Source organism: Pleurodeles waltl, chromosome 3_1, assembly GCF_031143425.1.
Source record: "Pleurodeles waltl isolate 20211129_DDA chromosome 3_1, aPleWal1.hap1.20221129, whole genome shotgun sequence".
NCBI lineage: Eukaryota > Metazoa > Chordata > Amphibia > Caudata > Salamandridae > Pleurodeles > Pleurodeles waltl.
Window position 1 is genome coordinate 1,004,422,518 of NC_090440.1, and position 24,615 is coordinate 1,004,447,132.

Sequence of the window (24,615 nt, forward strand, 5' to 3'; positions counted from 1 at the left end):
CACAAAAATCATTAGCCTACTGAGCGCACTTGTGGCAGAGCTATTAGCTCCACATTCTGTTATCATAGCTGGAGACTTTAATGTGTCTTTAGAACCAAATTCCCTTTTTCAGAGCTAACACAGGAAGAAGATGCTGTATGGGGGATTCCACTCTTCTCAAGGCTGAGGAAGCAGTATATGACTAGTACTAGGATACTTCAGATTATGGATTTAGGCCCTCGTTACAACCCTGGCGGTTGGTGTTAAAGCAGCGGTGACACCGCCAACAGGCCGGTGGTAAACAAAATGGAATCATGACCGCGGCAGAAGCCGCCAACACAGACAGCCACTTTAACACTCCGACCGCCAAAGCGGTAGCAACAAACCCGCTGTGGTAGCCGCCAACAGCCAGGCGGAAGACAAGGTTCCGCCCACTGTATTACAAGAGGCCTATTCGCCACCTTTTCCGGGGCGGTACCAACGCCATCAAAAGCACGGCGGAAACAGTGTTCTGAAGGGAAATTACTCACCTCTCAACACTCAAGGAAGAACCAGGACGCCATGGAGCCTGAGCTGCATGTCTTCCCCATGCTGGTGTATCTGCTCATACACCAAGAGCACCAACACCAGCGACGACGACCACGGTGAGAACTGCACCTTGCACACAGGGAAAGGGGGGAGAAAAAAGAGAGTTACACACACATGCAACACGCAACACCCCCACCCCCACCCTCAACCCCAACACCATACACACAAACACATGCAACAACATTACATATACACCCCGTAACGCTCTGAAATAATGCAAGGACAAAAGAAATGGAGTGAAATTAGTGTAATATTAGAAATAGTTAGAAATATGTTCAGAAATCAAAAACTTACAATATATACATTATAGTGAAATGTCTGTGGCCCATTGGGCCAAAACACATAGGCCAAGCCCACACTTGACTCCTGCCTCAATACGGAGAGAACACTGCAGGGGCATCAGGTTGAAAACACGCAAACACCTCAGGGGGATGGGGAAGGGGGGGCATCTCAGCTGGAAGATGGTACAACGCCACTGCTTCTGAAGCGGGCTCCATGCCTACTGCTTGGACCTTGGGAGTGCAAGGCCACAGTCTCTCAAGTGGGTGGTTTGCCCACTGCTTGGTCCTGGGGAGCGCAAAGCCACAGTCTCTCTAGTGGGTGGTTTGCCCACTTCTGGGTCCTGGGGAGTGCAAAGCGACAGTCTCTCAAGTGGGTAGTTTGCCCACTGCTTGGGCCTGAGGAGTGCAAAGCCACAGTCTCTCAAGTGGGTGGTTGGTTTACCCACTGCTTGGTCCTGGGGAGTGCAAGGCCACAGTCTCTCTAGTGGATGCCTTCTTCCACTGGTTCTGGAGGGGGCTTTGTGCCCAGTGTTCTTCATCCTGCCAAGGAGGGGCTGAGTGGATGCCTTCTTCCACTGGTTCTGGAGGGGGCTTTCTGCCTAGTGTGCTTCATCCTGCCAAGGATAGGGTGAGTGGATGCCTTCTTCCACTGGTTCTGGAGGGGGCTTTGTGCCCAGTGTGCTTCATCCTGCCAAGGATAGGGTGAGTGGATGCCTTCTTCCACTGGTTCTGGAGGGAGCTTTGTGCCCTGTGATGCAGCACATGGGGAGTGCAAGGTCACATTCACTCACCTGGGTGTCGGACCCACCCAATTTTCTGTGGGCAGGATGCATGATACACCATGGAGGCAGGGCTACAGTACATCTTCCGGCGGTGACGGCTGTACAGTGGTTGCAGTGCTGGTGCTGGTGTCGGTGCTGCCAGTGGTGGGGAGAGGCTCCAGCCCTTCCCCTGTTGCCTCAGATGGCTGCCCACTGGGGCTGCTGCTGCTGGCAGTGGTGCTGTTTGCGGCGGTGCAGGTGGCGGTGCTTACGGCAATGTTTGCAGCAGTGCAGGTGGTGCTGCTGGCCCCGGTGCAGGTGGCAGTGCTGGCGGTTGTGGTGGTAGCCTCCAGGCCTTCACCTGCAGCCTCGCATGGCTGAAGTGCCCTGGCTGGTGTTCTGTGCCCCTTCCTGCCCTTGGCAGATGGTGGTGCCTCCTTGCTTCTGCCAGCTGGAGTCTTTGCCTTGGCCTTGCTGGCTGGTTGTACCTCCTTCTCCTTGCTGGATGCTGTCCCCTTTTTTCCCCTGCCAGGTGGTGGAACCTTCTTGGCCTTGTCAGGTATTGGTGGCACACTGGCTGGGCTGATGGGTGCCTCCTTAGAGTCTCTCAGAGCTGCAGAAACCACAGCAGACGTGGACTTGGTGGCTGAGGTGCTGGGCTGGGATCTGGCCATCATGGCCCAAGGTGAAGGACGGTGGGGGAGGGGTAGGGAAGAGGTCAATGTTGGCTAGGAAAAGCTTCTTAGGGACATTGGGGCGGGAAGATGGTGAAGTGTTGGGAGTGGAGGAAGCGGGAGTGCTTGTAGGAGGTGTCAGTCTGCTGTGTTTGGGTGCAGTTGAATGAGCAGGATGCAGTTGTGAGGTGGATGGCTGTTGGGTGGGTGTGCTTGCATTTGTGTACTTTTGGAGGAGGGGTCACAGACACAGTGGGAGAGTACAGAGGGGACGTGTGTACGGATGTGGGGGTGGTGACTGCCAGTGAGGGTGCGTGTAGTGATAGGCGTGCTGGTGATGGAGGTAGTGGATGATAATGTAGTGCATGCAGGTGTGAGTGGAGACGCTACTGGGAGGGAGGTGGATGACGAGGAGGAGGGCGACACAGTGGAGGCAGTGGATGTTGGTGTGTCTGCATCAGGATGGTGCTTGTGTGAGTGCCTGTGAGATGAAGTGTGGTGCTTGTGTTTGCCTGAGCCACTTCTGTGTGTTGATTTGGGTGAATGCTGGTCTGAAGGTGTGTTTGGGATAAGTTGGGGTTGAGGGGATTGGGACTGGGTAGAGAAAGTTGGGGGGGGAGGCTGGATACAGGACAATGGCTGCCATCAGTGCGGAGGCCAGAGCCTGAAATGCTCTCTGTTGGGCCACCACGCCAGAGTGAATGCCCTCCAGGTATGCATTTGTTTGTTGCAAATGCCTTCTGAAACCCTGGATGGCATTCAGTATGGTTGACTGCCCAACAGTGAGGGATCTCAGGAGATCAATAGCCTCCTCACTGAGGGCAGCAGGGCTGACTGGGGCAGAGGAGATCCCCACCCTCCTGGGTGAGTGGGCACGGGAAACACGTTGAGGGGCTGCTGGGGGTTGGTGCTGGTACGGGGGTGGCAGCTGTACCTGATGTTGGGGCGGGCACAGAGGTATCCGCCACCACCATGGAGCTTCCATCGATGGAGGAGTCGCTGTCTATAGTGTCCCCTCCTGTCTCCGTCGTGATGCTCCCCTCGCCCTCCGTCCCACTGGTGCCCTCACCGTCGGTGGATTCGGCCTCCAGGCTCATGTGGGATGCAGCTCCGTCCGGCACCTCTGCTCCTCCACCAGATGATGCTAATGCGCACAAGGACAGGGTGACAAAACAAGAAGGGGGAAAGAGACAGAGGATACACTTGGTCAATGCCAGCAACAACACTACTGTTGGCTAACACAACACACAGGGATCAGCACTATGCTCTAGGCCATGCACTACCAGTTACAAAGCTAGTCACCAGCCCATGGGGTACATTGCCCAACGCCATTGGCTGCACACCTGAAAACAACAGGACCCTGCCCAGTAGTAGATGCCCACTAACACTATTGGGGTTGGAGTTCTTCAGAGCCTGCCCAAAAAGGGACCTACCCTGCCAGTTCGCCCTGGCCTACGGGCACCCACAGCCCACACCCCCAACCCAGGTACAACCTTAACATGCGCAAGGTCATGATTCTGAATCTGTACTCACCCCCTTGTGGCTGCTGTGATGCCTTCAAGTGCCCATCCAACTCTGGATAGGCCACCACCAGAATGCAGACCATCAGGGGGGTCAGGGTACGACGGGCACCCCTTCCTCGTTGGGAGGCCAGCCCCAGCTGGTCCTCCGCCGCCTTCCTTGCCCAGCGGTGCAGGTCCTTCCACCGTTTGTGGCAGTGGGTGCTATGCCTGTCAAAGACCCCCAGGGTCCGCACCTCCTTGGCAATGGCCCGCCAAACACCCCTTTCTGCTGGGTGCTGACCTGCAGGAAAATATGCATATAAAAAAGGGATTAGTCATACCGCCCGGACTGTTACACTCATGGCCCACAATATCCATCCCAACCCCTTATGCACAGACATTGACCACCAGACATGCAGCACTCTGCCCAGGACCCCTCAGCCCCCCCTACACGAGGCTTACACACACAGCAATCCATACATTCATGGCCCATGCATCATGGTCACAGTGTACTCACCTGTTTGTCTGGAGGACCATAGAATAAAGTATACTGGGGTAGGACTCCATCCACCAGTCTCTCCAACTCCTCTGAATTGAAGGCAGGGGCCCTTTCCCCAGACACTAGATCCATTGTTGCTTCCAGACACAGGTCACAGCAGCACTTGCAGTGTAGGTCCTCTCCTGTTGAAGGTCAGGTAGCAAGTGAGTGAACAGATAGAAAATGGAAGTCACGTCCGCCGTGCTGCGTACCGTCATTGCCGGCGTACATCGCCATTGGCTCCTGGAACCCATAGGGCCCAATGATAACCAATGCGAAGTTGTGCGGCGGTTGTCAACTGCCGACCGCAATGGCGCACAACGCTAGCGGAATTATCTCATTTCCACTTGTCTCTCCTCACAGGTCAGGCAGCCACCATTTCAGGAGGGCACAGGCCATGGCACCTAACTGCGTCACAGCAGACATTGGCATATCAACTGACTTTCGTATGCACATACTGTTTCTATAAAGGAAGAAATGCATTTTTATTTTCACATATGTGTAAATATGACCCTCTGCTCACTGTTTTCCACCCTAGAGGTCAACCGCTGAGGATGAATAGGAGATGGAGACATCCCCCATGTACAGACCCCTGGTGGACCTGGCGACAATGGAGAAGAGGCACACTTTCCTTACCTACAGACTTGATAGGGCCACAATCAAAGAACTGTGTGCCCAATTTGAGCCAGACCTAATTTCAGCTATCTGCCTCCCCACAGGTATCCCCCCTCTACTGCAGGTCCTGTCAGTGCTCCATTTCCTGACAAGTGGTTCCTTCCAAGCAACAGTGGCCGTGGCACAGGGATGTCTCAGCCAATGTTCTCCAATGTGTTGACCATAGTTTTGTCTACTCTGCTGAAACACATGCGCAGCTACATCGTATTCCCCCAGGTGGAGGATTTGGCCACAGTGAAGTATGAAGGACATATCCCCAACATCATTGGTGGCATTGATTGTACACTTGTAGCATTTACCCCCCCACCCCCTGGAGAAATGAACAAGTGTTCAGGAATAGAAAAAGCTTTCACTCTCTGAATGTGCAGATGGTGTGTTTGGCGGACCAGTACATCTCCCATGTGAATGCCAAGTATCCTTGCTCTGTGCATGATGCCTTTGTCTTGAGGAATAGCAGCATTCCATATGTGATGTCTCAACTTCAGAGGCACTGGGTGTGGCTAATAGGTGAGCCCATGGTCCCAACCCAGTTGACATAGGTATATGGGTGTGGGGTTGTCCCTAAGGGTGAGTGTGTGTCTAATAGGTATCCCTCGATATTTGCAGGTGACTCTGTTTACCCCAACCTCTCATGGCTACTAACCCCAGTGAGGAATGCCAGGACAAGGGCAGAGGAACATTACAATGAGGCAAATGGGGGAACAAGGAGGATAATTGAAAGAACCTTTGGCCTCCTGAAGGTCAGATTCCGGTGCCTCCATCTGGCAGGTGGATCCCTGTACAACTCACCCAAGAAGGTGTGACAGATCATCGTTGCATGTTGCACAATCTGGCCTTGAGACGCCAGGTGCCTTTTCTGCAGGAGGATGAGCCTGGATTTGGTCTTGTCCCAGCGGTGGAATCTGTGGACAGTGGGGAAGAGGAGGCAGAGGAAGAAGATGTGGACAACAGAGGTTCACTCATTCAACAGTACTTCCAGTGACACACAGGTAAGATACTGTAACTTCACTTTCCATTGCAGTTTTGTGATATGGCAGCCTGATTTCCCTACATCTATGGCCACTTACTGTACCCTTTGGCATCTCTATTTTCAGATCTCTGTGCCCTACTCTGGCTCCTGGTGTGTTTACTGCTGCCCACTACAGGTCATACCTATGTATATATAACTGTACATATGAATTGCAATGTTTACAGCTTGTTAAACTAATACATATTTCAATCATTTGACAGACTCCATACTTGCATTTGTTCCAAGGGTTTTTATTTAAGTGCTAATAAGTAGAGGGGGATGTGCAATGGGCTGGGGTGATGGTGGATGAATGTCCAGGATAGAGTCCTGTCTATTTGTATCACAGGTGCATTGTCCAAGGTGGCATAGGAATGGCAGTACAAGGTGGACAGGGTGACAGAGTGGGACACAAGGGTGATATTCAGGAGAGTCTTATTTCCTGGCGGGGTCTTGGCAATGTTCTCTGGCTTCTACCTGGATCGCAGGGACCGTTTGCGGGTTGGTTCTCCTTCTGCAGGGGGTGAGGGGCTGGTGGCCTGTTGGTCATGTGGCGGGGCCTCCTGTCCACTAACGCCGGCGGAGGTGGAGGGCTGTTCTTCGGTGTGGCTAGTGTCAGGGGCCCGTTGGTGTGCCACTGCCTTCCTCATGGTAATGGCCATGTCAGCCAGCACCCCTGCAATGGTGACCAGGACAGTGTGGATGTATTTGAGGTCCTCCCTGATCCCCAGGTACTGTCCCTCCTGTAGCCTGTCCTCCCTCTGTCACACAGCAGTCCTCCCAGCTTCTCTGTTGTCCTGTGTCTCTGTCCCCTGAACCGTGTGCCCACTGACCCCAGGTCTATGATTGTGGGGTTGCCTGGGGTCCCTGTAGTGGTGGACACACTGCTGATTGACGTGTCCTGGGGACAGAGGGATGGGCCCGCTGGGTGTGTGCTGTGCAGGTGTTCCCTGAGGGGGGAGGCTCTGTGGTGGGTTGGGACTGTAGCAGGAGAACCGACTGTCCCGAGGTCCCTGATGGGCCGGGCTGGTCATCGTGATCTAGGCATGCAGAGCTGCCGTCATCACTATGGGCCTCTTCTGGGAAGGGACTGGATGTTGGTGGCACCTCCTCTCCGGTGACGTTGAGTGGGGATGTAAATGCAGTGTTATTGTATCTGCGTGCGCCATTTTGTGCATGGATATGTTTCCCTACAAGGCACGTTTGGGTTGTGTGAGATGTTATTGGTTTGGCTAAGTGATTGTCACTAGTGTGCATGCTGTGGTGATGGGTGTACATGCAGGTCTGTGATGGATGTCCATGCATTGGTGTTGCATGCAGGGCTTGGGATTAGGATGGGTGGGTTGTGATAGTGGGGTATATGTGAGGTGGTGGAGTGATGGGAGTGAGGGTTGGGGTAGAAGTTTGTGATGACATGCAGGCAGGGTGGGGATATAGTAGTAGAGATTTGCCTTACCAGAGTGCAGTCCTGCTACTCCTTCCAGGCCCTCAGGTTGCATGATCGCCAAGACTTGCTCCTCCCATGTTTTTAGTTGTGGGGGAGGAGGTGGGAGTCCACCGCCAGTCCCCCGTACGGCTGCCTGGTGTCTTGCTACCACGGAACACACCTTCCCACGTAGGTCGTTGCACCTCTTCCTGATGTCATCCCTTGTTCTGGGGTGCTGTCCCATGGCGTTGACCCTGTCCACGACTCTCCGCACTTGCTCCATCTTACTTGCAATAGACGTCTGCTGCACCTGTGATCTGAATAGCTGTGGCTCTACCTGGATGATTTCCTCCACCATGACCCTCAGCTCCTCCTCTGAGAACCTGGGGTGTCTTTCTGGTGCCATGGGTGTAGTGTGAGTGGTATGTGTGAAGGTGTGTGGAGTGATATGTGTGTGCTGTGAGGTGCGTGGATGTTGTATGGGTGGTGGTGTTATGTGGCTCTGATTCAGTGGGTGCTCCTGGCTTGTCTCTCTCTCAGTTGGCAATATTTTTTTTCATTGAAATGGGTTGTGGGTAATGTGGGTGTGTGTTTTATATTGGATTGGGTGTGTGGGTGTGGTGTGTGTATGTGTGTCAGGTGTGTATCGTTTGAATTGTCCAATGTGGTGTAGTTTTGTTAGTGTGTGGGTATTTTGAGCACAGCGGTGTGTACCGCTAATGCTTTACTGCGATTAAATGACTGCTGCAGTGATTCGTGGGTCATGATGCTGTGGGTGTATTTCTGTTGCAGTAACGGTATGGGTTTTGGTACCGCCAGTTTATCACTGACCTTTGGGCTGGCGGACCTGTGAGGGTGTCTGTATAGTGGGGGATTTCTCTGTGTGGGTCATAATACCCGTAACGGTATACCGCTGCGGTAATGGTATGTTGGCGGCCATCAGCAAGGCGGTTGGCGGCATTTACCACCAGGATTGTAATTAGGGCCCTAATGTTGACGCATGGTCTTCGGAAAGGAAATGGGCACTTTCCCTCAGATAGTCCAGCCAATCCCACCTTCTTTAATGGAGCTACAGTAGTTTTATTGACTATGTGCTCATAGATGTAAAGATATGGCACAAGATCAAGGATCTTAGGGTGGGAAAACAACAAAACAGCGATCATTCTCCTATAATGAGAGACTAGCAAAGGTGATTTTCTAGTAAGGGGGGTAGCCCATGCAAGCAAGAGGCCACGTCTCCTTTATTGGTGTCAAGCAACCAGTGTACTATAAAATGGGACACTTTTAGGAATTCTTGTGCTCTAGTAGCCAGGATGAATGATTTCATTTCTAGCCACATGCCAGTTCTTATATTTAACATCCATGCTCCAAAGCAGATTATGGCGAAGCACTCTGAGCTGTTCACCTCCTTGAAGGACCTATTTGTTAGGAATATTAAAGGAAGAAGTCAGGTGAACTTGGGCAGAGCTAATAAATGGTTTGGCAATAGATGCAAAAAACCAAGCGCAGACTTCTAGAACCAATAAGACATAAGGAGAGATCTATGATAATCTTGGTGAGGCGCGTGTATGCTGCTGCTGTTAAGACTAGCAAGGCACAGTGGGAGGAGGGTACATGGCAGGAATTTCTAAAATCAGGAAAATAAAATAATGCCAAATGGTTTTTGTTCTTGGTCTCCCACAATGGGCGTAACAAAAACTCTGGACCCGGTTGCCATATCTCTGCTGAAAAATTAACTCTCCATTTCATTGAACTTTATAGACAAGAGCCTGTTTCCTCTACAGCACCTATGAGCCCAAATGAGTGGAACAATACAAGGGCTGGATCGATTACCCTGTTTACCATAAGGGAAACTGAGGCACCTATTATGGCACAAAAATTGGGGAAGGCGCCTGGGCTAGATATGATAGGGATGTACCATCTGACCTGTTCAAATCTGATTTGAAACTCTGGGGCCCTTACATAAACTGTATGACAGGAGCTATTTTCCCCATTCTTGGAAAGGGGCAATCATCGTACCTATTTATAAAAAAGGCAAGAAGTCAGTCCCGGATAAATACAGATCTATTAGTCTGAAAGACAACTTGCATCAAATATTATCCTATCAAGCACTGAGTAGGCTCCGGGCTTGGATTAAGGAGAATTATCTCCTAAGCCATTTACAGGCTGGCTTTAGGCAGAAGACAAGCTTGGTGGACCAGATCTTCAGGTTTCTTACAATAAAGTGGAAATTGGTTGATCTTGATGCCAGGATATTGTTTATTGCTTTTGTAGACCTAAAGTCCTCCTTTGACTTAGTCCCCCTCCACAAATTATGGGAGATCCTGGGCAGACTTGGCTTACCTGGGGCTTTGCTAAGATTGATTCAGGAACTGTATTCTGAGAATTTTGCCAGAATAAGATGGGGTACGGGTGGGGAACTAACAGAGGAGCTTCCCATTCAGAAAGGTGTTAGACAAGGCTGTGTGTTGGCCCCTACACTCTTCCTTCTATATATAAATGCTTGCATTCCTTACCTATATGACTGTGAAAAAGATGCTCCTAAAATGTGTGGGTCAAAGATACCGTGTTTGCTATTTGCTGATGACACTCTATTATTATCGCAAGGAGCGTCTGGATTGTCCAAGCTCTTGAAGAAATTTCTGTGGTTCTGTAGAGACCATGGCTTCCAAATAAATAGTACCAAAACCAAATATATGTTTTTTAGTCACATAAAGCACAGAGTGAAGAAAACCATATCGCTAGATGACGAGATTCGTGAACGAGTACCGGAATTCGATTACCTGGGAACTAGATTAGAGAATTATCACACATGGATGGGTCAACTGTTAAAGTTTACCATGTCGTTAAGATAAAGGATAGGGAGAATCTTAAGATTTGCTGGAGGATCTTCAAAGTTTCCCAATACGACAGCAATAGAAATACACAAAAGTCAAGCCAGAGGAGGAGCTCTGTACGGTGCTAAGATATGGGGTCATGGTCAATTGCATGATATGCCAAGAGCAGAGAATCCTTTTTGAAATGCCTTGTTAAAGATTCCATTGAGCTCACCCACGCTTCCTATCTGTTTGGATTTGAGCTTGCAATCTATTGCAGATATTGCTCCTTTGAGGCCGTTGCAGTACTGGATCAAGGTCTGGTCTACAGATAAACTAGAACCATATAGGGTATGGTTAAGAGGGCTCTTTAGTGCCTCACAAGTAGGAGAAAATTGTGTGGTGCAGTTATGTAAAAAATAGCTTCACTAAATTAGGATTGGGTCCTATTGGTCGGACCCTTTACACCTCCCTAAAAATGCTCTACAGAGCCAGAAGGATGCATATAGAGCAAGTGTGCAAATGGCTGAATTAGCATCTGCTCCATCTGGTAGCTTGATGGATGGCTTCTTATTAGTCAAGTGTTTTTATGAATTTGAACAACATCTTGATATTATTTTACAGCTCTTAGCAAATGCACTTTATATTAGATTCACAACTGGATCCTTACCCTTGCATGATTTCTCTTCCAAATGGAAGCAGAATGGTGGATTAACAGATTTTTGCCCTATGGGATGCAAGACCCAAGAGAACATCAGCCATGTCTTATTTTATTGTCCAGCGCATAACAAGGAAAGGGCCTATTAGATTAGATCCCTCTGCAATTGGCTGGGGCTTAGGGATTGTCATTAACCCCTCAGGATTTTCAGAAATAGCACCCATGGTACTGCTGTGTGTGCTGTAGCAAACTGTTTGGCAGTGATATGGAACATTAGAGCAAAATCCTTAAGTACCAAGGAACAATTTAAAAACCAGAGGGCACAAAATGAACTTTGGAACATTCACGGTCTTGTATATTTTAACATATTGCATATATTTTTATATTTCATTCAGTTTTTAATCCCACAAGGAAGTGGGAGTATGTATGTCAACATATTTTAATTCTTGATGGTTTTATTTTTGATTTAATGCTACCTTTTAGGATTCAAATGAATCGAAATAAAGGATGATGATGATGGAAAAAGAAAAACATACTTTCTGGAAAAGAGCTTGCGAGTATTTCTACCATGTTTATTGTTTGTACAATGTTTTTAATGGTGGTTAGACACTATTTTTTGTTTTACTATGGCTGGGACGAAGCCCTGTTTGTTGAAAGGCGTGACCGATTAAAGCTTTCTCAGTAAAATGCACCTGGGAATGCACGCCTATTTTTCGAAACTAGGATTGGTTACCATTGCTTGCACGATTTAAACGATCTCCCGTTACCGTTGGAAATGGCTATCTGCTTACGGGATACACTTTGACATAATTATTTTATTTATATATATATATATATATATATATATATATATATATATAAATATATATATATATATGTTTATATATAAAAAAATATATATATATATATATATATATATATATATATATATATATATATATATATATATGTATATATGTATACACATATATATATTTCCAAAGACCTGATGGAAATAAATTCTTAGACCAGTGCCAAAATTACGGCAAACTGTGCTCTCTCAGCTTATGTTCATCATTCCTGAACGTTTCTAAAGCAAATTAATTGTTCCGCCCTTAATTGTTCCGCTTGTTGATATTTGTCATCAGCTACCTTTTATGAGTCCTGATAACAAGATTTCTATCACACATCGCCTCAGCTAATCAGTCTGCCCCCTTGCACAGTTTCCCTCTTTACTTACACTTTTCCCTTTTTGTATACTTAACACTGCATGGTTGTCCCTGGGTGACCAAGTGACTTGGAGCTGGGTGGCTTTCCATAGAAATATTCTGATCAGCCGGTCATGTAACTCAGTTCCCCTGCTATTTAAATGAACGAGTACCGAAGTCAGTGCCTTAACTGTTTTCAGTTTTGCCAATAGCTGCCACTGATGCTCCGGCATCTTTGTCCAAGTCATTCCCACTTCCTTTCTGCTGCTTCTTTTACTTATTGATAGTAATTTTGAACAACTTGAAACCTGCAGGGCACTAAGAAATCTGAAGGGATTTCACAAATATGTTTTCCACAGAAAACCCTGTGCCAAAGATTTGGGCTGTCCTTATGATAATCTTAACACTTTATGGGACACTTTATTTTCGTATAAAGATTTTCTTGTCAAGTGTCACTAAGGCCCTCATTCTGACCTTGGCGGGCGGCTGAAGCCGCCCGCCAAGATTGGAACGCGGGGCGGGCGCCAATGCGGCCGCACCCCCGCTGCGGCCATTTGGAGATCCCCGCTGGGCCGCCGGGCAGAAACCTAGTAGGGATCTCGGCCGCAACACAGGAGCCGGCTCCAAATGAATCCGGCGGTGTTGCGGCCGTGCGACAGGTGCAGTTGCACCCATCGCGCTTTTCACTGTCTGCTATGCAGACAGTGAAAAGCTGCACAGGGCCCTGTCAGGGGGCCCCTGCACTGCTCATGCCATTGGCATGGGCAGTGCAGGGGCCCCCAGGGGCCCCGCGACTCCCCGTAGCACCAGCCTTTTCCTGGAGTTTCAAACCACCAGGAAAAGGCTGGCGGTAGGGGGACTCGTAATCTCCTGGGCAGCGCTGCTCTGGCGGATTACTACCATCGGGGCCATTGTGGCAGGAAACCGCCAGCCCCGGTGGTGCGACCGCGGCACTTCCGCCGCGGTCGTAATGACCTGGGAAGCACCGGCAGCCTGTTGCCGGTGCTTCCGTCATTACAGCCCTGGCGGTCTTGTACCGCCAGGGTTTTAATGAACCCCTATATTTGGCACTGAAAAAACTAGGATGAAAATCTTCTTAGCATCTTATTAACCAAACATGCACATTTTAAGCTTCTCACCAAAATAGAGCATTTTACTGAGCAAGTTAGGTGGAAGGCTCTTTCCCAGATGTGAAACTATGATGGAAAATGAATACCCTTTAATTCGTTTCTGATGGGAGAAAGGTGTTCTGATCTAACATTAATGTAATATCAATTGTATTTTCTGTGTACTTTTTCTTATTTAAAAAAGGGCCATAGTTATCATTTGTTTTACGCTGCGTGAAAGAGAGAGGACAGCAATGCACCATATCTTTCAAGATTTGGCGCATTCCCGTCACTCCTTGCACTGGTGCATGTTTGGCCCATGGTGCAAGCGTGCCTCTGTTGCAGGCAGGATTGTTTTTGTGCCGGAAGGGACACCTTCCGGCACAAAAACAATCATTTTAGGCTTTTTCTCTTTCTACATGTGCGGCAGAATGCAACACACGTAGAAAAAGGAAAAAAGAAGGAGGAGTAAAGATATTTCTCATCTTTACACCTCCCCTGGGAAGGTGTAGTATTTTGGCGCATTCCCAGGTCTACCACTCAGGGTAAGTCTTGGAATTAACCAAAATCCGTGGTTGGATGTGTGGGAACATCCACGCTCCATCCATGGAACGCCTCCCTGGGGCATTGCGTTACTCCCAATTTACCAAGCACTGCATTGCCACGCAGGTGGCCTTGCGTTACATGGTTAATCTCATCTAAGTTTTGTGTCGCACTTGCATTACTTTCTGTACTGCATGGGCAACGGAAAAACTTTGATAAATATACCCCAGAGTTTAGAAAATGTTGTTTCTTTATTTGTAATCTCTGCACATGTAGGTTTACTACTTAGAGGTAGATGTGGTAGGACTAAGGGGAGTGGTGGGAAAATGGGGAATATCAATTAGTACATGAGAGGGATTTAGGGAGGGATAAAGGGAGGTTTAAGAAGGGGTAGGAAGGCGTCTAGGGAGGGACATGCTAATACAAACACCAACCCACTAAAGAACAAGACCAATGTCACTGGTGTTGTAGGGCGCTTCACATAAGGGGACTGCTCCATGCCTAAACTTGGAAACTACACATAGTTCCTTGCTTCCTGTTTTGCATAATTTATTTGGCCCTGTAAGGGCATTGTCTTGACACATGTATATTTATACTCTTGAACCTTATGCAAAATGAATAATTAAATGTCTTATTAGTTTAAAATGTAAATATGCATTCCATTTAAAATGTTTACAATACATTAAAAGTATGGTTTTCATTATTTAAATATATTCAGCACCCTAATCCTCATAAGGACTCATACTGGGTGCTCCATTGTGTGTGGACAAAGTTGTACCTCTCTGATGAACTCTAACTAAGGTGAAACACATGTCAGGGGCTACATTTTTTCATTCCAGGTTGGCATGGATGATATTTTAGCAATCAAAGCAGCAATACTGTTCCTGGAATGGTAAAAGGCTTTTGTCATTTTCAGCTCCGCATGGAAGGCTCTGCGCTAAACCTATGTTTAAAAACATTGCTTTAAAACTGGCAAAAGGCTTTGTCCCTTTCTAGCTTGGTGTGGGTGGCACTCTGCTAATTGTATGCTTAAATGTTCTTAGAAAAACAGACATTTGAGGTGAGCAGGTTCACTGGCTACTTCGCATGATGGGGCTCAAGGCCTGATCCAATATGATAGCTGCAATCCCATCAACATAACGATTGACAAAACCAGTGGGACAACCCTGTACTCTGTTGACCATCCTGAAAGTGGAGAGTCTACCTGCCACAAGTGCAATAACAATCCTGTCCTCTGAGCAGCATGGAGTATGTCCCTGTGCTTGCCCAGATGCCGCGATGAGTACCGTCATGTTTCTGTCTGGGTTGTCAGAGCTAATCTCTAGTGGAGTACTGCAATAAGGGTGACTTCAGTGGGAGCCCTTGTCCCACCTCATCTATTGCCCTACAGGATGCCCCACCGGGGCAACACTTTGATCGTTGGGGAGGCTAATGGCTAGTGACTTCACATTCTCCTCTGAGTGCTCTTATATTAAATGTTTTGTAGTTCTACAGCTAGACCCCCATATAATGGGCAAAAAAGATGCTAAGCAGCCAAAACTGCAGTGTAAACCACAGTGAAGGCAGCAGACTGGCATAGTGAATGACACCATGACTGAATTGCAGGGCATCCTCACACAAAAGGTACAAGACCAGGATATGAGGCCAGTTTTGCATGCCATGAAGAAAAGCCTTGTGTCTATAGACAGCAAGATGGATGTTCCCACCACTCGCATGGACGCAATCACGTATAAACTGGAGAGACAGGGAACCAAGCTGACAGAGGTTGAGCAAACGGGAAATACTTTGAACCATGGAGGAGGTCTTGCATGTGATTGCATACCAGAACAAAGGTTTAGATGTGATATCGAGATACAATAACTTTCACATATTGGGAACACCAGAATCCACCAACGTGGACAAAATGGAGGATGATTTGAAAAGCCACTATTTTCACTCTCCAGTCTGGAGTCCATCTCACAATTTTTGGGTGTGAGGAGAGGGCATATATAGCCCTGTATGCTTAACACCCTCCTACAACCCTGCTTCCACCCCCATAATCATGCATCTTTTCAACTTTAGAGATAGTGACACAACTTTCCACCTGACAAGAGAAAAATGCTACCATTTGTTCAATGGGGATGTAATATGCCTCTTCCCAGAATTTACACTAGTGGCGGAGGAAGCTAGCTGAAAATTCATACCAGTGAGAAAAAACAAATCAAGGCAAACATTCACTATGCCATTTTATATTCAGCCTGTTTAAAAGTTATAATGAATGGCATGCTTCATCTCTTCAACTCTCCACAGCAAGCTTCAAAATTCATAAAGAACCTGGCTAAAGGCAGTCCAGGCAGTATGTACCCAGTTGCATGTAAACTATGGAATATCTATCACTGTCCCTCAGTTCTCCTGTTTTTCAAGGGAGAGGTGATTTCTCTCTCTCTTTGTCCCACCCCCCCCAGGTAATATCCACATAAATGTTTCTTCACCCTCATTTTGTTATTTTTCTGGGTAGAATGGTTCTTGTTCTCTGAGATTTATTGGGATGTGTCCCAACAGAATTGGGCTGCTAGACTGCGTGGGGGATTGGCGATTGACTTTTGATTGTTTTGCTTTCCGCTTGATGCCATTGTCTTACAACTGTGTTAATGTACTAGGAAGAGTTTCTCTACAGTTTAACATACCCACAAGCGATCTCACAAAATGCAGCCACTCATACCTGTATATATTTATATATATAAATATATATATATATACACACATATATATTTTGTACATGACTGTTACCCTAAACGGCTTGCTAATTTATCTGGAGAGACACCAAAAGAATGGGAGACGCATCTTACCACAAGGATCGAGATGGGGTTCGCCCCAAATGGGTGCTGCAGTACATCACCTCATCATACTACTCTTATGCTAGAGGAGTCCTTATCTTGATCAAGAAGGGCATACAATTACATATATTAGGTATACATGCCAATGAGTTTGGTTGCTGTGAGCTGCTTTGATGCCGATACTAACGGGTGAACATCACTATAGTCATTTGTTACGGCCTGAGTATGGAAAACCCAATTTCTACACGTCTTTTTGTGGCACAGTTTTGGCTACTGACCCATAGTCCTTAATTTGGGGAGGGGACAACCTGGGTAGATCCTTGATTGCACCAGGAGAAAGGAATGTAGCTGCATAACGCTCTTGTTTTTATAATGACAGACCATAAACTGCTTGATGCTTGGCAACATTAAAACCTATTGAGGGAGGAGGCATCTTTTACTCAGCAGTGCACATTATAGGGTCCCGTCTAGATTTCTGGCTGACAACACAAGATGTAGGGCCTTGGGTTACTGAGGTTAAACACATGTCATGCACACTCTAAGACCACTCGCCAGTGCTACTGCATGTAACACTCCCTCTTTTGACACTGTCAACTAGGATCTAGAGGCTGGTGGACAATCATGCCGGTTGGGCATTTTCTGCGAAAATATGTACTGAAATGGCAGACTCTTTTCAGCATAATATGGGACCAGTGCAACATATCAGCACAGTGTGGGAGGCCTTTGAGGTCACAATCTGGGTACTGTGCCTCTCTAGGCAATATAGTATCTTGTCCCTTCACACACATCTTACTATCCTTGAGCAGGACATTACACGACTAGAACAGTTCCCGACCTGCGGTAGAAATGGCTCAACATTGGAAAAGATTAGGACTAAGATCACAGATTACACGGATATGGCCGAGAGGGACCAGATGCTCAAAGGGAAATATGCAAGGGACTACTGGCAGGGGGAGCGACCTGGTAAATTATTGTCTGCATGGATTTAAAATCTGTGGGCTGCCAATAAAATCCTGGAACTTCAGGAGGGGCAGCAGTGTAGCACTATGACCCAGCACAGATTCTGCATACGTTTTACACCTACTTTGTGGACTTATACTCCTCTAAAGAGGCTGGCTCCAGTGCCCAGATAGTAGACTATCTTGAAGGTACAGCTCTTCTCTGGCTAGAGGAATCACATTGTGCATTCGTAGTGCAACCTTTCACACAATGGTCAGAGAGGTAATAGGCGATGTCCCAAAGCACCAGGTTCTGACAGATTACCTGCTGAGTTATATAAGCATTATATAGATGTAATGGCGATGCAGCTAATTGCAGTCTATGAGGAGGCACCATGTGGAAGGCGGTGCTATTAGGGCTGCTGAAGCCAGAGAAACCACCACATAAATGTGAATCAAACAAGCATCTTTCTTTGCTGAGTTGTGACGCCAAAGTACTGGGCAAGTTAATTGCCAATCACCTTTCTCTGTTACTGCTGGACATGGTGAGACTAAACCAGTCTGACCTTGTGTTGTTTGCTATACTGCATAATCTCAATCCAGACCTGGACACTGCTACTGTATTCTTGGACACCTCTAAGGCACTCGACTCCCTCAAATGCGATTTTCTTTTCACTATTCTCAGCAGGATGGGCATGCCTTGTGACTTTGTAGCATGGATCAGGTTACTATATGCCTCCCTTGTGGTTAGAGTTTGCATAAATGGTGCTATATTGGACCTTACCAGTATTTCACAAGGGATACGACAGGACTATCTGCTCTTCCCCATACTTTTTGTGCTGATCTTAGAGTCACTCACTGCAAAACCTCAGACAGCCTTACCCAATTTATGCATTATGCTATACTACCAAACATGTCTTGATTTCCCTCTATGCCGATGATATGATCCTTCACGTCAGGGAACCTCAGCACTGCCTCAACCCAGTTATGCAAGAGTACATTAAGGGGCATATTTATACTCCGTTTGCGCCGAATTAGCGTCGTTTTTTTCGACGCAAATTCGACGCAAAACTAACGCCATATTTATACTTTGGCGTTAGACGCGTCTAGCGCCAAAGTTCATGGAGTTAGCGTCATTTTTTGGCGTGAACACCTTCCTTGCGTTAATGAGATGCAAGGTAGGCGTTCCCGTCTTAAAAAATGACTCCCAGGCATGTGCGTGGTATTTATACTCCCGGGCAAAAATCACGCCCGGGAGTGGGCGGGGCAAAAAACCCCGCATTTGCGCCTGAATTTAACGCCTGGGTCAGGGCAGGCGTTAAGGGACCTGTGGGCTCAGAATGAGCCCAGAGGTGCCCTCCCCTGCCCCCAGGGACACCCCCTGCCACCCTTGCCCACCCCAGGAGGACACCCAAGGATGGAGGGACCCATCCCAGGGAAGAAAAGGTAAGTTGTGGTAAGTATTTTTTTTTTTTTTTTTTGTGGCATAGGGGGGCCTGATTTGTGCCCCCCCTACATGCCACTATGCCCAATGACCATGCCCAGGGGACAGAAGTCCCCTGGGCATGGCCATTGGGCAAGGGGGCATGACTCCTGTCTTTGCTAAGACAGGAGTCATGTTAATGGGGGATGGGCGTCGTAAAAAAATAGCGCAAATCAGGTTAAGGCGATTTTTTTGACTCAACCTGACTTGCCCCATTTTGAGACGCCCATACGCCATTTTCCCCTACGCCGGCGCTGCCTGGTGTACGTGGTTTTTTTCCACGCACAGCAGGCAGCGCCGGTCGGCTAACGCCATTCTATAAATACGGCGCCCGCATGGCGCTTCAGAATGGCGTTAGACGGCGCAAATTTTTTTGACGCTAAACTGCGTTAGCGCAGTTTAGCGTCAAAAAGTATAAATATGGCCCTAAATACAGCAACCTCTCATGGATGCCTATTAACTGGACGATTTCTCAGATATTCCCCCTTACCAATGATGCCAAAGGTTTGTGCTGGATTTCCCATTGGAGTGGGGTGAGAGCTGTCAAGTAATTGGGTGTGCAGGTTAACCACAACCAAAAGTAGTTATGCATGAAAATTACAGAATACTATTAATTAAAATTACTAAACAGGTTGCATGTTGGACATCTCTCCCTCTCTCTTTGGCAGAACGTATAGGTCTCATCAAATGGCCATTTTGCCCCAATTATTTTATTTGTTTGTGAATGTACCACTCATTTTCCATGACTCTTTCTTCCAGTGCCCCAGGACGCAGCTGATCAGAATGCTATGGAGGGAAAGCAAGCCAGAGTGTGATGGGAAAATGTAACAATGCTACGTGCCCTAGGCAAACCTGAGCCCACTGATCTTAAGCTATACTATCTCTTTGGCAAGCATACTTGCTTCCCATTGTGTCATCAGCAGCCTTATTGGCTGTACTCTTGATCACCACAATTTCTTTAGGTTGTTATATCACTTCCAAAAGATCAAGCATATGGAAACCATCCCTGATTGGAGCACCAGAAGATGTCACAAGACCTCTTTGTGACCACAGCTGTCCAAAATCATGTACTACTCCAATCCCATACTGACTGTCTTTATAAATTGTTACACTCAATTAATTTGCAAGGCAACAAGCTCTTGTCAGTGCAATCAACACTGCCACTTGTGCTGAAGTTACTTTAGGCAGGTATTATGCTTCAGTGATTTTAGAAATGGAACCAAATGCATAAGCAGCTTTTAGTGGTCCACAATGGCATCTTAGACAAGAACCATCTACAAACAAAGTCAGATCAGTCATTTCGGGTGTTTAAAATCTGGTCTTATTTTGGTACACAATCCTGTAACATTCACACAATCGTGTTCTGGCTCATCATCATTGTCATCATTTTCTTAATTGCTGTCTGAGATGGGTAGCAGCATTGCTGAGTTTAGAGAATTATATCTTCTGATCAAGATGTTTTTAGCTGCCAGTATGATTTGCTCATACCTTATGAGGTGGCTGTTTGTCAAGTGTTGAGTTCGGATCACCAAAATTTCAACCGAAGGAGGAACAAACACAATGAGCTTATGCCCCATTACAATCCCTCCACTTTGTTCAATTGCAGTGCAGACAGCTAGGCAACCAGGAAGAACTATAGCTACTGGATCTAACACAGCAGAAAAATAAACACCAAGTCTAATTATCTAATTGCCTCTCCATGTTTTTGGGTTAAAATTGAAAGTGAGCACCCACATTGCCAGTGACAGAAAAAGAAAATTAATTACTGTAATCAGGCATTCTGAGGGTAGGTGCACAACACAAATGTTCTCTTTTTCTCAGAAGGCTCCCATGCATTCGTCCTCACCAAATGGTACCAGATCTTTGATATTACTGTGAGTTGGCCTTATTAAAGGCTTCAAAGTCAGATAAAAGTTTGGAATCCACTGATGACAACAGCCAAGTATTTCCGGGAGCATCCTTACCTCCCTCCAGTTGGTTGGAGGATTTATCTTCAACATTGCTGAAACATATTCTTTTGAGACTTTTCCTGCTCCTTTGTCAATATGATGACCAAGACAATTCACCTCTTTAAAGCAGTACTGCATCTTTGTAGGTAAAACTGTGTGACCTTTGTCAGAAAGATGGCTTAAAAGTGCAATTGTATCTAGTTTGCAGCCTTGTGCCACAAGCAGGCTATCAATGTATTGGGCCAAGAATAAATAACAAGGTAACTGCAATTATTCCAAAATCTTTCTTTAGGATCTGACTAACAATTGAGGAACTTTCAGTATATCCCTGTATATCCCTGTTGAATTCAACAACAAACAGTGACTTTATTTTAGAACCGAAATGTGAAATCCTCATGCAGAAAAATGAAGAAGAATGCTTGGCATAAGTCAATGACTGTATAACATTTTGCATCCACAGGAATCTGAAAAAAATATTACAGCAGGATTTTGGTCCCACTGGACAATAGGTAATAACTATCTGATTTATTTCTGAGGATCTTTAACTATACTCCGCTATTTTCCACTTACCACTCATTTGCTTAATGCTCATCACAGTAGAGTTGCAAGGATTACCAAGTACCTCCAGTAGAATTCCTTGCTCTATCATTTTTTTCAATGACAGGCTCCATTCCTTCCCCTGCTTAGTTTGGAAGTTTAAACTACTAAATTCTAGGATAAACTGCATTAGGGTCTCCTGTAAAACCTTCTCTCTTTGACGGTATATCTTAAATCCAGAAGCAAGTCATCTTTTGCGAGAACTGGAAACAGCTGAACTATTAAATCTCATGATTTTATTTTATAAACGGAACCCACATCTTGGATTTTGATTTCAACGACATCCACAATGCTGTGAATCACACAGTTCATCTTGCAAAACAAACCCCTGCCACGCTAATTAAAAGTACTTGAGTTGCACAAAATGAACTGATGATTGTTATTCATGGACCTACTTTAAATGGGACATTTGCTGTAATCAGTTTAACAATCTGTTTATTACTAAGGCCTAAAACTTCTTTTTCAGAGAGGGGCAGGATTGCGAGCTCCACAGAACGAATTGTAGAGTGGGTTGCAAAGGTATCAATCAAGAATCATACAGGGTGCCCATTCACCTCAATATCTGCTCCGGTGGCGCTATGCCCTGCACCGTATTTACAAGGTGGCATTAAGCCACTTTTTTTGGCTTTACGCCACCTTGGAAATATGACCCCTTCACACGCAGCACTTTGCGTGGAAAGGGCATGCAATGGTGTTGTTGTGGGCATGCCATAGCAACACCCATTGCATTTTGGTGCTGCCCTAGATTTACGAGTTTTCATAAACCTGAGGCAGCTCCAGAATCTAACAACACTCCAGGAGTGGCGTTAGCAGGGTGCAACGAGGAGAAATAATTTTATTTCTACTCGTTTTTTGCTCTTTCTATGTGTGCTGCATTCTGCAAATCATCATTTAAGAGTTTTTGTGTGAAGGTGTCCCTTCCTGCACAAAAACAATCTTCCCCTTAATACAGCCATCCTTACACCATGGCGCATGGGCAGCTGCGTTGTCGCTCGGCTGCAAATTTAGCGCTGCTGCAGAGGACAACACAGGGTTGCACTGTATTCAATTAAATACTGCGCATCCCTGCATTGTGAAAATGACAGAGCGAGGCGCTGCTAAATGTGGCACAGCATTGCGCTCCGTTATTTTCTGTTAAATATGGGCCATAGTTTCATATATGTCTTAGTAGCAAACCCATAAAAGTTGTTGTTTTGCTGAGGAAAGATAGTAGTCCCACTGGCTAACACAGGCTTACCGACTGGCATCCCAGCCTGGCTAACTTCTGAATGGGAATTTCTAACCGGGTACTGTAAGGTATCAAATTATCTTGTCATTAAATGCGACTTGATGGTCAAGTCACCATTTATGTCACTTTTAAAACTAAGCAACTTTTCACTGTGGCCCACCTAGTCCAGTTGCCTCACAAAGGCCTTGGCACACAGACAGCTTTCTGATCATCAGGGGAGACTTTTGAACATCTCCCAGGCTCAGGAATAAAGGCAGTTGCCCCAGAGTGAGGTATGACCTCCTCTCCCAGATTGACACTCAGGGTTTTAACACAAAAGGCAAGCTTCAAAGGGGAAATGGTCAAAACACTCCCAAGCAGGCTGTTGTTTGTTCCTGTAGACACGTTGGAGACAAGGACAGAGGGGGAAACCGAATCCCAGAACCGGCTTCCTTGTGGGCATGCAGCACTTAAGTAGCCACACCTCTGGAGAGGGATTCCGTGCTCCTGATAACCAAGGAAGGGTCATGACATCTTGGAATGGGCAAGAATGTTGCACTCTAGGATAGCCACATGCCACACCAGCCAGAAACTTTGTCACCCAAGAGGAGGGGACTTACTAGCCTGTTGGCTAGTGAGGTCATTGTCCCCTCAGGGCTCTTTCTTGGGATACATCTAACACCCCTGGCTGGATCTGCGAATGATGGTGTGTTGGCTGCAGGTGTGTCAGGTGTGGTGTCTGTGAAGGAGAGGGTGGTGGGGGAGTCAGTGTGGGTAGTGGGTGTTGTTGTGTCTGCATGTGGGTGTTGTTTGTGTGCATGCCGGTGGTGGATCTTGTGGTGCTTGTCAGTGGTAACCTTGTCTTTTGAGGTGGACGCATGCCTGTGTGTATGTGTGCTTTGGATGGGTTTGGGGAGAGGAGTCTGGGATTGGGAAAGGTAGGTGTACGGGGGACAGTAGACAAGGGGACACTGGCTGCCGGCAGAGAGGAGGCCAGAGCCTGGAAGTATTTCTGGAGGCTAGCCAGGGCATCGTGAATGCCTTCCAGGAGTGCATTGCTCTGTTGGACTTGAGTTGCCAGTCCCTGGATGGCATTCACAATGGTGGACTGACCCACAGAGATGGACCTCAGGAGGTCAATAGCCTCCTCACTGAGGGCAGCATGGCTGACTTAGGCAGGGGCAGAGGTGCCTGCTGCAAAGGAGCTGCCCACCCTCCTGGGTGAGCAGGCACAGGCAACTGGGTGGGGACCTACAGGGAGGGTGGTGGTAGTAAGGGGGGAGTAGGACAAAGATGGTGCTGGGGTGGTCCCAGATGGATCCACCAACACCAGGGAGTGTCCAGCAGAGGAGGATTTCTGAAAAAGAGGTGGTAGATCCAGTCTCCCCCATGGCCCACCTTTCACCCTCCGTCCCACTGGGTCCCTCGCTCTTGTGGGTGCCATCTTCATGGGTCCCCTGGGCTGCTGCTTCTCCACTCACCTGTGCCCCTTCTCCTTCACCAGATGATGCTGATGCACACAAAGAGAGAGTGAGGGAAGGAGGTGGAGAGAGACAGATGGGGGGGGAGGGTCAACACATACCTCCCATAGACAGGGCTAAACTTGTTCATTTGTGACAATACATGTTATAGCTAGGCAATGGCAATTGCCATTACACTTTATCTACATCATGTCTTTACATGTCATTTCTACCCACACCTGTATGCCATATCTCACACCTACATCAATACCTAAGTAGGACAGCACTACAAGAGTCAACCCCATGATGCCACCCAAAACACTGTTAGCTGGCACTAGCATGGCCTGGATGCAGTACCAATAGTATGCCTGGATACATTTCTTAGCTCTCCATACCCATTTCACCTGTAGGATGTTCAGCTGACT